Source organism: Colobus angolensis, unplaced genomic scaffold (genome assembly GCF_000951035.1).
Source record: "Colobus angolensis palliatus isolate OR3802 unplaced genomic scaffold, Cang.pa_1.0 Scaffold536, whole genome shotgun sequence".
In the NCBI taxonomy this organism is placed as follows: Eukaryota; Metazoa; Chordata; class Mammalia; order Primates; family Cercopithecidae; genus Colobus; species Colobus angolensis.
In genome coordinates, this window is record NW_012118888.1 from 82,009 (window position 1) to 92,984 (window position 10,976).

The 10,976-nt window shown below is 54.7% G+C and overlaps 1 protein-coding gene across 2 annotated transcripts in view; it reads left to right on the forward strand.

Annotated features, from left to right (window-relative positions):
• PNMA5 (paraneoplastic Ma antigen family member 5) overlaps positions 1–10,976 on the forward strand; it is a 33,006-nt gene that overhangs the window by 17,806 nt on the left and 4,224 nt on the right. Inside the window, exon 1 of one of the 2 annotated variants that reach the window (XM_011961102.1) lies at positions 9,755–9,903. The exons of the other annotated variant lie outside the window; for it this stretch is intronic. The gene's annotated coding sequence lies outside the window, so the exon portion shown is untranslated. Of the gene's footprint in view, positions 1–9,754; positions 9,904–10,976 lie in introns of those variants that run through there. 2 annotated transcript variants of the gene reach the window in all.

A 10,976-nucleotide genomic window follows, 5' to 3' on the forward strand; every position in this document is an offset into this window, starting at 1 on the left:
AAAAAAAAAAAAAAAAAAAAAAAAAAACTTCACTGATGTAGCAGATCTCTGAATCCCCATAGGGCTTATTGTCCACCCTCTGGAGTACACGTGTCTTACCAAGGCCTCCCAGTGTGTAGGCTGCCTCTTACTTGTCCTGTCCAATCAGAATGATGATGTCAGTGTAACAGATCCATGTTTCATTCTATGCACTGTCTAGATGACCCACATCTCTTTGGACTATATTATGACAGAGGATAGTGTAACACAGGGCAGAAGAGTTAACATGGTCTTGAGACAAATTGTAAACAAAGATTTTTGTTTGTCCATGTGATCGTGAAATGCTTCTGTGTCAGTCCATTTTCCATTGCTTATAATCGAGCACCTGAAACTGGGTAATTAATGAGAAAGAAGAAAAACAGGTCTTATAGTTATGGAGGCTGAGAAGTTCAAGGTAAAGGGGCAGCATCTGGTGAGGGTCTTCCTGATGGTGGAGACTCTCTGAAGAGTCCTGAGGTGCCACAACACATCTATCTTCCTATAAAGCCACCAGTATCACTCCCATGATAACCCATTAATCCATTAACCCATTAATCAATGATTGGATTAATCTACTCATGAGGGCAAGGCCCTCATGACCCAATCACGGCTTAAAGCCGCACCTCTCAATACTGTGACACTGGGGATTAAATTTCAACATAGTGAGGCAGAAATTTAAAAATAAATATGTATTCATTCACTCAAAGAAAAAGTAGCAGGCAAGGCGAGGGTTAAAAAGAAAAAAACAAGTTTTTGCTCTGCCTAGCAAGCTCACTTCAAGGACAGATATAAGATAATGCTATTTAAGAAGCCAAGGCCAAAGGAATAGGCTCCAGACACCCCTCCCCTCCAAAACAAGGTTAAAGGAAAAAAAAAGAGAGAGAGACAAATTCCTTTACTGTTATTCCTTTCCCTGGCTTCTTAAGCAAAACTATGTCTTATAAATATCTGTATTTAGCCGGTTCTTATTTTTCTTTCAATGCAGCTACAAGGCCGCTGGCTATGCAAGGCCACAAGTTAAGCTATGCTATAAATTACATAACCTATCATATAATTAGCTACTTTTATTTTACTTCTGTAAATCCACTTATAAAAACCCCGCTCTGTCTTTGTTTAATGCTCAGCTTCTTGAATACAAATCCACTAAGCTGGTGTGTACCTAAAATAAACAATCCTCCTGTTCTCCATATTGGTCTCTCTGGTCCTCAATTTCCCGCAACAATAGGTTTAGGAGGGGACAACCATTCAAACCACAGCAGCTTCTTATCCTCTTTCCTTGATTGGTTGAAATGGAAAGGAATGCCTTCATCAAACCTATGGCGACATACTATGCACCTAAGGCCTTATAAATCTATTTGAGCAATGATACTGTGTCTGGTACACAGTGTCTGCAACGGGGATTACTACTTGATGAAGCATGAGGTAGTGTACACTCATTCTCCAGAATTCATCCAATTTCCACAGGGGACAGAACTGGTGGATTAAATGGAGATATGATGGGGACCACCATACCTGTTAATACATCCTAGAGGTCTTTAAAGTGGCTCTAATCTCCATTATGCCTCCCACAAAATTGTTTTTAAGGTCACCTTCAGAGGCAGATAGATCCCCACTCAAAAATCAGCTAGGATGTTAAGACTGATGACACCACATACACGCCAAGAGGACAAGAAAAGTTTCACTACGTATATAATTGAGAGTTTTCAGGAGAGGGGAGCAGTCATCTCCAGCAATTCCAAAATGGCTTCTGGAAGCAAAGGAAGGAGAGTGGCCTAGGTTTTCACTGAAGTTAGAAGTGGGGGGCCAAGATGAGAATTCCCACATGGAGACAGGAACTTGCATGGTTTGAATTTCCTTCATGCAGCAAAGAAGGGGGCATGCAGGTTTTTTGCCAGCTTGCTCAGAGGTAGGTTACAATGGGAAAAGGAAAGGTCAGTTTCTAGGGAGAAGAAAAGCTGAGGCAGGTGCTTCTCCAAGCAGTGCTGCTGCTCTGGGAAAGGGAGGCTCTTAGTTACTTGAAAGTTAAACCTTAAAGTGGCCTGTGCTCTGCCTGGCCTTCAGTCAGGAAGAGGTTATGCTAGAAGGAATATAAAGTACAGCCAAAAGAGAACCACTGTGAAAAGACAGATGACATTGGGCTTTCTCAGGTGCTTGGAACCCATGCCAACACAGAAATTGCTTGACTTAGTATAAGCAGACCAGGAAGATACTGTGGACATAGACCAGACTGGGCAACAGAACAAGACTGTGTCAAAAAAAAAAAAAAAAAAAAAAAAACGACAACAGGAAAGTCACGACTGTGCTGTCACTCCCTGTGTAATAATTGAGCTTTCGTTGAATGATACTGAGGGCCTGTCCAGGCAGGAGTAAGAATGTTAGATGTACAAATACACTGAGTGTTTGGGGTGCCATCACAAGCATCAGGGAGGCAGGAGATGGTATACCATACCTGCCAGTTTAGGAGACATTGTGAGTATCAAAATGCATCAGCCCCCCCATCCTTCACCTTTGGACTCACTGCCAGAGAGACACAGCCAGCAGGTTTGCTAACTGTTGACAGAAGGATCACATCACAAGCTGGAAGCGGGACTGTAATGAAAGCAGCACAGGTCCCAGAATTAAGAAGTCTGGTTCTGCAATTTTGTAACCACAGCAATTCCCACCAATCTCTTGTCCTTGGTTTCTACCTTTAAACAAAGAGAGGCTTCATGATCTCTGGGGCTAGGGAAAGTAAGGCTCCACTGCCCTGCAGGATGTCAGGATGACGCCACCCCCATGGCGCTCCCTCTTCAAACTTCTAGGGAACAAAGTCCCTCCTCACTGAGCCCCACAGACCAGCCCCAGTCAGCCCGAGGGCCCAGAGTGCTTGGAGGGTTCGGCTGCCCTCCCTATCTGCACGTCCACACCCCCTTCCCGGCGACAGCCCTGACGACCCGTGTCTGGTGTCCCAGAGGCCATGGCCGCCCGGGCTCCTTGCGAAACAAGCTCAGACCGCAGGAGCCCCGTTCAGCCCCCGCGGGACCGCGCTCCCTTCTGCCGGCGACGGTCCACGTGCGGTCACCCCAGGGCCACTCTGACCGCGGCTGCAGACCTTGAGCACGGGAAGGGGCCGCCCGCGCCTCGGGCCCATTCGTGATCCTCGGGCGCCCTCTGGCGGCCGGCGCTGGCGTGGCCTCAGGAGAATCGCCGCCGAGGCCGAACTCGCCCTGGGGGGCCATTTCGCTTTGTGGAGGGTCGCATTTTCCCAGCGGGCACTGCGACCGACTGTGACTGTGGTTCCGGGTATGGTGGTGCACGCCTGTGGTCCCAGCTACTCGGGAGGCTGAGGCGGGAGAATCGCTTGAGCCCAGGAGGTCTGTGTTGCAGTGAGCTCTGATAGCGCCACTACACTCCACCCTGGGCAACAGAGCGAGACCGTTTCTCAAAAAGAATAAAATGACAACCAGAAACATACGACCGTGCTGTCGCGGCTGCAGGAAATGGCGGCGTGCCCAGGCGCACTCATGACGGCTGCGCACTCGCCAAGGTGCACAGGCGCACACACGTCGTGTACCCTGGTGGCGGTTGCGCATTTGGACAGGCGACACGTCCTGCGCCCGCTACCCAGACCCTGGGGAAGGCGAGGGGTGCCGCTCTGCTCTGCTCCTTTTCCTTATCCATCTCTTCTGTCTTTCCAAAGAGATGGTGAAAGCTCTAGCACTGTAGTCCACACACAGGATAAACATGAGAAACTGAGGAACAATTAAAAAATGACCTAACCACAGTTAGGTCATTCTCTACAATCGCTGGCCTACTATGCCCTGACCGTATCCCAGTGACCACAATAGGGTCAGAATTCCAGGCCACTGTTGTCCCCCAGCTCCCATTTTATCCCAAAGAGACCTTTCCCACTAGTTACCCACAGCAGAGGCGAGGCCGGCTGGAACATGAAATGAAATTTATTGAAGAGAAACATGTACTGAAATCATTGAAGAGAAGGGAGCCGCAACACAGAGAGAAACTGCAAACAGCAACCACAGGACACAGGTCCTGGGATCCCTTCTCCTGGGGTTCCTGGCAAGGTGCCTCGTCTACCCCCCTCCTGCTGCTGACCCCGCTGCCACCTCCCTCCTTCCTGAGGGCCCCGGGGTCCGCCTCTTGCCAGGACGGTGGACTCTGGCAGTGTCCACTGGCTTCAGGGAACCCCCTCCCGAGCCCATCCGCTGGGGCAGGGCCCTGTCCTATGGCCCTCACAGACAGTCACAGGACACCAGTAAACACAGCAGGGAACAGCCCACCAGGTGGAGGAAACAGTCACGAGTAACAGGGGTGGAACGCCAAAGCATGAAGCTCTCCTGGGAGCCTCAGGCAGGGCAGCCCCGCTCCATCCCGGGTCCGGCTCTTCCTCCCACAGTCATGGTCACCATCGTGGTCACAGGGTGAGCATCCGCCGTGCCCTGGTGCCTCCTTCCCACCATCTCCTGGGTCTGTGCTGAGGGCCTCTGGGGAGGAGCTGCTCAGAGAAGAACACACACAGCTCCACGAGAACAAGCAGCCACTGGCCTAAATCTACACCAGGAAAGCAGAGGTGGTGTTTAAGACGCAGGACAGACAGCAGCGAGCAGAACCTGGGCTCGCAGGAGGCTCACAGCACATGCCCCGCGCCTAGAGGCGGTTGCCCAGGTGGGTGCACAGGAACGACAGCTAGCAGTGGGTGGGCGTCTGCTGGGTCACTACGGGGCCTACACAGGTGAGGGTGGGCTTCCCAGAACAGGGGGCAGCCTGCCCTGGGGACGGCAAGTGGGGCGACCCTTTTGGGAGACCCAGGCGGTTGGCACCCTTGAGAGGACCTCTTTGCCCCTGTCTCTTCCAACCCAGGACAAGGGGTGGGGGACAGACATCTTCAGGTGCCCCCACCCAGGCTGCAGCTGGCCACTCAGGGCTCCCTCCAGGCCAGAACCCTGGAGACAGCAGAGTCTGGGGCTGGGGGGGTGCAGCACTGGGTGCAAAGGAAGGGCACCTCCCCCAACCCCATTTGGTATCAACGTGGTCATCTGGGTCACCAGGAAGGGCTGATGGTGGTGGCCAGGGCCCTTTGGAGGGAGGTGGGGGACCCCGATCCTGATGTGGGATGAGAGACCAGCCGTGGCCTGGCCTCCCCTCTGCCTCCAGGATGCTGCAGCCTGAGAGGAGAGGAGGCCCTGGGGCCCTCTGAGCCTATTTGCCTGGGGAGGATTTGCGCTGGCCCACCTTCCTGGCCCTGTCCTCATTTTCCAACTCCTCCAGGATGAACATAAGCCTCCCTTTGGGGGGCTCCTCAGCCTCCTGGCCTCCTGCCTGGACAAGGCCCTCGGGCTCCTTTGAGCTCTGCAGGGGCATTTTCACCTTCCCCAGTGGCAAGGGTGGACCTGACAGCCTCTTTGGTGGCAGGAGCAGTCTCAGCAGCATCTTCTACACTGGGGGTCAGCCTGGCTGGCGTCCCCCTGGGCTAAGGAAGCCTGGGCAGCATCTCCATGGGCAGGAGCTGCCTGGGCGGCAACTGGGTCTTCACTTTCCACTGCGGCCACTGGCCAGGCCACACCCTGCTGGCTCCTCACTGGGGAGGCCGCCCACATCTCCATCTCCTGGATGAGCTGGAGCAGCCCCAGGAAGCTGGGTGGCCTCCTCTCCAGCTGCATCCCCCTCAGGGTATTCTGGAGGGCCTCCCTAGGGCAGGCCTGAGGCAGCACCTACCGCATTCGCAGGTGATTGGCCAGGGCCGGGCGGACGGCCCCCTTCTCCAGGGCCATCTGCAGCAGGCCTTCCAGGCGTACCAGGAAGGCAAAGGGCCCCTGCGTGCAGGTCAGGAACTTTAGCCTGGAAGTCATTCGAGTGTCCCGGTTCCTAAATATCTGCTCCAGCGCTGCCGCCAGGCAGTCCAGCACCGCCAAGTTGGGATCTTCCTCCAGGAGGCCGCTCACGACGTCCAGGGCCGGGCGGTCCAACCTCTCCAGCAGCCACCTCTTCCCCTCCCTTTCCGACGCATGGTACCACAGCTGCAGCATATCCCTGGCGCGCTCCACCCAGCTCTCAAAGGACTCTTCCTCGCAGCCTGGCTGCTCCCTCCCGGAAAAGGGTCACAGTTCCCGGTAGGCCCTGTTTTCCAGCACAGCCTGTAGGGTGCAGCGCCAAGGCTGGACCCAGGTTCTTGTTACATTTGTCCCTCCTGCCTCACCTGCAGGTCCTGTATCACCTGTGGCTCCCTCATCTGACTCACTTGCCTCTTCTGCAACTCTCAACTCATCTCCAGCTCCTCCCTCACCTGCACCTCCGGCCTCACTTGCAGATCCTCCCTCACCTGTGGCTTCTACCTCACCCTTACCCACAGCTCCTGCCTCACCTATAGCTCCTGCTGTACCTGCAGCTCCTCCATCACCTGCCTTGTCTTCCTCACCTGCAGCTCCTGCCTCACCTGCACCTTTGGCCACTGCTTGCCCCTGGGGCTGTGCAGGGAAACTGGGTATATCCTGAAATCAGCATCAGGGGCCTGGGGCAGGGAGATCATGTTCCAGTGTCCTTTGCCTGGTATTCGACAGGGAATCAAGCTTCAGTTGAAACCCTCAGCGAACTCCACCAAGGCTGCCCTGGCCCCGAGCTCCTTTCTGAAGTGCTTGGTGAGCACTCAGTACCTGCCCAGGGGCGACAGGGCAGCCCGCACGGCCTGCTGGAACTCATGTTCCTCACAGTCGTCAGGGATATCCAGGATGAGCAGGGAGCGCTCTGCGTTCGCACCCATCCTCCTGCACCAGTCCCGAAGCATCGCCAGAGCCATCGCAGAGGACTTGAGGGAGGAAGCCTGATCAGACAGGAATGTGTGCTGACTGTTGCAGTCTCTGACGCAGCCTGTGAGTGCAAAGGGGAGAGAGGGACGTTGGTGCCAGTCAGCCCACCCCCACCGCACAGCCAGAGACCAGCCACTCCCAAATGCAGGGCCTGAAGCATCTCCCCTGCCCAGTGTCACAGCCCATGCTCCCCCACCCCTACTGCTGCAGCTCAGAGCCCTTCACTGCATCCCCCACCTCCACAGCAGGAAGCGCCTCTTTCCCCTTGGTGTACAGCCACTGATGGCAGAACTTACAGCTGGAGCCACTCCAGCCATCATATGCAACCCTGCAGCTGGATGCGCCCACCTCCTCTTTCCCAGCACTTGACCAGGAGCCCCCTCCCTAATCCCATCACCCCTGCGACCTGGTAACCCCCTCCCACACCTCCCGTGTCAGCAGCCAGGAGTCCCCTTCCCCCACAGTCAGAGCCCCTGTCTCTCCCATAGTCCCCTTCTGTAGCCAGAGGTGCCCTGCAGCCAGGAGCTCACCCCACCCAGACTCCTGCAGCAAGGAGACCCTCCTCCCCTCTCCTCAGGTTCCAGACCAGGACCCCCTCTCGCACCTACTGCCTGGAGGCACAGCGATCTGGCTCCTCCCCAGGGTGCCCTCGGCCACTCTGGGGTCCCGCTGGTGCCTGCTCTCTGTCTGCAGACACTGCAACCACCCATGGGCAAATGCCACCTTCAGGCTGTGGAGCCCACTCCAGAGACCACCTCGAGGCCCTGGAACAGGAAGGTGGAAGATCACGCCTCAGCAGTGCAGTCAGGGCTGCACAGGGCAGGGATATCTCAGGTCGGCTGTACTAAGGGCACATGGGCTTCCAACTTCTCCCAGAAGCCTCAGATAGATGAGGGAGAAAAATCTTAGAGTCTCCGGGGGAGGCAAATAGCTAGACAGGGGGAGGCATCCATGTTGCCCTGGGAACGGTACCTGTATGGTAAGGGCTTGATGTGCCAAGGCTTTTAGCCTCCGGGGGCAACAGGCCCAACCATTGACCCTCTACCCTCAAAATGGCCTAGTGGAAGTGTTGAGAGAAAAAGGGGGTTGGAAACTGGCAGAGAGAAAGCTCATGCTTAGGGGCAGGGTCTGGAAGCTGGGAGTTGGTGGACAGCCAGGTACTAGGACTGCAGACTAGGTCCCCCAAATCACTACATTCACAGGCCTCAGTAGCTCAGAGGTGACTGAGGCAGAACCTCTTTCCGAGACATCACCTTCTGTGATGTTGTGATACCAGGCAGCTAAGCGATGGCTTCCAGCACTATTTTCTTGTCACATGAAGGAGATTGATTTAATGGGCTCTCAATGGTTTTTTTTTTTTGGACGGGATATCAGCCGGGCACGGTGGCTCACACCTGTAATCCCAGCACTTTGGGAGGCCAGAGGTGGGCGGATCACAAGATCAGGAGATTGAGACCATCCTGGGTAACACGGTGAAACCCCATCTCTACTAAAAAATACAAAAAATTAGCTGAGTGTAGTGCCAGGCACCTGTAGTCCCAGTTACTCGGGAGGCTGAGGCAGGAGAATGGCGTGAACCCAGGAGACGGAGCTTGCAGTGAGCAGAGATTGCACCACTGCACTTCAGCCTGGGCTGGAGAAGGAGTAAGACTCCTTCTCAGAGAAAAAAAAAAAAAAAAAAGACAGGATCTCACTTTGTTGCCCAGGCTGGAGTGCAGTGGTGCAATATGGGTTCACTGCAACCTCTGCCTCCCAGCTACAGGTGATTCTTGTGCCTCAGCCTCCTGAGTAGCTGGGATTACAGGCCTGCACCACCACACCAAGCTAATTTTTGGATTTTTAGTAGAGACGGGGTTTCACCATATTGGCCAGGCTGATCTCAAGTGATCTGCCCACCTTGGCCTCCCAAAGTGCTGGGATAACAGGTGTGAGCCACCACACCCGGCTGAAGAAGGTGACATCTGTAAATATCTTGCTCAGTGACCATCAATTTAAAATGTTGTCTGCTTTTAACATATTTATTAAAACATTACCAGAAAAGCCTGTTTTTGTGGGTTTTTTTTTAATCACAAAGAAAAAAAAAACAAATATATTCTGTTACTAAAGGTCCATAACTTCTGGCCCTGAAATGTAATCATAGGCTTCAGACCCTTGCTCCACGCAGCCTGGGCAGGGATATGCAGCAAGTAACCCAGCTTTCAGCGGAACCAGCCCTGCCTCAGATCTCCTTACTCAGAACCTGCATTTTGTTAAGATTACCAGGGAATTTATGTGCACCTTGAAGTATGCTACCTGTGCCGCACCCACACCCTTTTCTGGAACAGCACTTTCGGGCCACTGCAGGCCCCAGGATCTTCCCTCTGTGGAAGAAACCTGCTTTGGGAAACGACAGGAAGCAGCTTGGGTACTAGGTGCGTAATATTTGGTCGTGAAATCAGGAGAATAATGGGAGAATGGAATATTTTCAGTCATCTGGCTCTCAGTGAGCAGTGAAGAAAACGAATGCCCTTGTGAAATGCAGGCATTAGCTGTTTTTTTTTTTGCCCTCCTCCCCTAGAACACAGTCCAATAAAAAACGGGGACTATGACTTTCAGGTAGCAAGTGCACTCACGTGGCCCATACGTTGCACGGGGTGTTTTGCACCCCGCCCTTCACCACGGGCTTGGGACGCCACCGTTCCCCTCCAATAGGGAACAGCCACGATGGTTGCTGGGCCAAATGGCACGTGGCGAGCCTGGCTGCCACCATCGTCCAGCCAATAAACGACAGGACTGGGAGCTATTCTGCAATGTAAGTGGCTCCCAGCTGGGCGAGCATTCTCTGTTCTCAAAGGTGCAGGCTGACTCGGGCTGGCACGAGGGGGCGGGGTGAGGAACCACTTTGCGGGAAGTAGGAGAGTTTATGTCACCAGTGCGCAACCGTGAGCGGGCGGTGTGCAATTCCGCTGGGGGAGTGGTGTCATCTCCAGGCAACCTCTTCCCGCCACAGCCTCCTCGTGGCGCAGTCGGCGCAGAGGCAGCAGCCGCCATAGACGTGTGGTGGTTGCGCTGCGCGGGAACTCCGGCTTGGAGGCACCTCCGGCAGGTACGGAGCTGGACCCCGGGCTCAGACAGCAACCCAGATTATGGGGGATCCCCCCAATAACCCTTACTATTTTTAACGGGGTCTACGGGCTGGTGGCCGTAGGTTTCCATGGAGGCGGGATCCCACTAGATCACAGCACCCCGAGGAATCCCTGCCATTTCCAGGCAGAACTTCAGGGAGACCTGGCCGGGCGCGGTGGCTCACACCTGTAATCCCAGCACTTTGGGAGGCCAAGGCGGGTGAATCACCTGAGGTCAGGAGTTGGAGACCAGCCTGGCCAACATGGGGAAACCCCGGCCCGTCTCTACTAAAAATACAAAAAGTAGCCGGGCGTGGTGGCGTACGCCTGTCATCCCGGCTACTCAGGAGGCTGGGGTCGGAGAATCGCTTGAACCCAGGAGGCGGAGGTTGCAGTGAGCTGAGATCATACGCTACTGTACTCCAGCCTGGGCGACAGAGCGAGACTCCGTCTCAAAAAAAAAAAAAAGAAAAAAAAACTTCAGGGAGACCTATTCCACCCTCGACCCTGCCCGGAGACACTGCAGTCAGGACAGTAGCTCTTGGCCCTTGGCCTTGAGGGAAAGTGGCTTCGAACCTTCCCCTCCTAGATTCTGCCTGCTTCCACTGGTGTCGGTGGTGTGGGTGTATGTAAATAACAGGGTGGGGATTGGGGGGAACAGGGAAATGGAGGTGGCGGTTTGGGGACATCAGTTAGACTTGCATGGAGGTAGGAGTCGGACTTGGTGAGGGGGCAGGGCTTGGGGTAGGAATTGGACTGTGGGTGGGGGCAGGGCTTGAGGCGCGAGTTAGACTTGAGGCGCGAGTTAGAGTTGGACTGTGGGTGGTGGAAGGAGTTGGACATGGTGGGGGGCTAGGCTTGAGGTAGAGGTGCAACTTAGTTGTAGGCGGAGTTTGGCAGCAGGGGTGCAAGTTTTGAGGTGGGGCTTAGGAAGGGGTGCAACATGGCTGCAGGGGCGGAGCTTGGGAGGGAATGGAGTTTGCAGTGGGGGAGGGGCCGCAACCTTACCTTAGGATCCCTTCTGCCCTAGCAGCAGGCCCCCCGCCCCCCTCCC